This window comes from Abrus precatorius, unplaced genomic scaffold (assembly GCF_003935025.1).
Source record: "Abrus precatorius isolate BTA unplaced genomic scaffold, Abrus_2018 Scaffold10, whole genome shotgun sequence".
Classification (NCBI taxonomy): Eukaryota; Viridiplantae; Streptophyta; class Magnoliopsida; order Fabales; family Fabaceae; genus Abrus; species Abrus precatorius.
The window spans coordinates 14,761,082-14,763,553 of NW_020874292.1; the positions used below are offsets into that span (position 1 = coordinate 14,761,082).

General features: G+C 39.6%; 1 pseudogene; it reads right to left on the reverse strand.

Moving 5' to 3' along the window:
* Positions 1 to 330: 330 nt before the first annotated feature.
* Positions 331 to 1,701, reverse strand: LOC113851948 (annotated as a pseudogene).
* Between the last annotated feature and the right edge of the window lie 771 nt (positions 1,702 to 2,472).

Below are 2,472 nucleotides of genomic sequence, written 5' to 3' on the forward strand. Positions count from 1 at the left end.
AAATTTCTTATAAGTAAAACACCATATATTAGTCCAAGGAAACGAAAGTTTCTACATGGTAAATACAAACTTCTTTCAAACTGAAAAGGCATTCCCAATGCTAGAAAGCCATCGTTAATTTTATTAATAGCATTGAGATCAGTAAGCTTTCATTACATCCCTGCAGAGCCAACCCACTTACATATTACTTTCTGCGTTCTTTCTGTTTCATGTTAAAGCTTTCTGCTTTGAATGATGAGACATATATTCTTCACTAAACCACTCGAATCATACACTCTCTTCTTTTTTTGGTCTTGAATCACAGTGTAATCACTTGCAACGGGTCATCAGTTAAGAGCTAGAAACTAATTCCACCAAAGTCTTGAAATCTTGGGCTGCTTTCCCTTCAGGCCCAGCTGCATCTAGCACAGTTCTCTTCACTTTGAAAGCATTTTCTCTCAGCCTTTTCCCTCTTCCTGCACAAGAATCAAGTTTAAGCTTTTGAGCAACCCATCTTTGGTGAACACTCCATCTTCTACTCTCACACCAATCTCCCAAACATCCTCAACCATCCTCCCAGTCGTTCCATGATCCCCAAAGAAAGGCCTACATATCATAGGCACCCCATTGGACATACTCTCAAACACAGAGTTACATCCACAGTGAGTCACAAACACTCCCACAGAACCATGTCCCAAAACCTCACTCTGAGGAGCCCAAGGCACAACCTTCCCATTATTCCTTGTCCTCTCAAGAAACCCATTTGGCAGAACCCCTTTCACATGCTCCTTTAGAGACCAAAGAAATGGAAAACCACTAGCTTCCAATGCTTCTGCCATTGCCACTATCTCATCTTGAGGTGGTGTCACAAGAGTCCCAAAGCTAATATACACCACTGATCCCCCATAGTGCTTGTCCAACCATGACAAACACCCAGTTGCATCTGTGCCAGAAGGAGGCAAGGGTGGTAGAGGCAATGAAAGAGTGAGAAAACCAACATAGAGAAAATCATGCAACTTTGATCTCATGTCATGAACGAACAAGGGTGGGTCTAGTTCCTCAAAGAAATTAACAACCACAGCCTTGGCTTGAGGCAACACAGTACCCAGTGAAGCAAGTGCCTTTGAAAACAGTGTCTCATCTTCACCACCATTGACTACATCTTCTGGCAAGTCTGCCACACGCATCATAGACAACCCAGGAAGAAAATCCAAAGGGGTGTCTCGTGATAGGTTATTATTAGCACACTTTTGGCGTATCAAGTGAGTGTAAAAATGAGCAGAGTAAAGATGACAAGGGTGGCCAAACTGGGATCCAAGGAACATTAAGGTGCCGAGACACAGTGAAAGAAGGTGTGACAAATGCATCAGCAATGATGCACGTGACTCTGCGTCCTGTCTCTGCCACTGCTAAATCTATACCCTTTTGCAAGCTCTGAGGACCAGCTTGAAGAAAAAGATTGACTCTTTCAACAGGGTGGCCACAAGGGACATGGCCCTTTGGGACTCCATCACCAACAGTGAAGAATTTGATGGTGTCTGGAATGTGGGATTTTGAGAGAATAGGTTTGTTGGACAGTTCAGTGCCGATGAATGAAAAGTGCAAGTTGGGAGCTGCATGAGTTAGTTTGAGAACGAGGTTTAAGAGGGGAAGAGGCTGGCTTCCAAAGGGGAAAACAAAGACTGCAATGTGTTTCTTCTCCAGTGAGTTTATCTTATTCATCATTGGTTTGGTAAGGTAATAGGTTGAATCTCTAGTAATAGTATTGGAGTGAACTTGTATACACTCAGTGCAGCAGAGGAGAGAGAAAATTTATGTATTAAAGTGCGTTTGAATACAACAAAGTGCTTTAAAAAAGAATTTGTGTATTAAATATTAGCACCATCCACCATGAAGGTGTTAGAATTTTCTTTAATTCATTATGTAATTTCTATTATGCAATAACTATTATGAAATTACCTTTTCTCTATTAAGATCTTGAATTACTTTGCTCTCACAAACATAATATATGATTTTCATACAATTAAGGGTTTAGAGACCACTAACCTGAATCTATTATTCCTTGATGTTACCTCTCTCTTTGATGTCGTTGATCCTTTGATATTTTTTTCAACTCTTCCTTTCTCTTTTAGCTTCTCTCGGATGGTTGAGAGAAAATTCCTTTCTTACATTTACCGTGAGCTCACTCAGAGACCATGAAAGTAAAAAATAGGGAATGTCATAACCTCTATTTGGTAACCGCTCTTTTATTTATATGAAGGGAGAGGGGAGGATTTTCTTATAATTGTATTTACAATTATACCCTCAATGACTCTATATTTTATATTTAACCACCATCACATTAAATCATTAATTAGAGTCATGCTATAAGTTACATAGGCCACTATAATAAGATTATTAAAATAATCTAACAATCTCCTACTTGGCCTATGTAACGACTTGAAGATTCAATGAACTGTAAGTGCGCATATCATTGATAATATCAAGTCATCA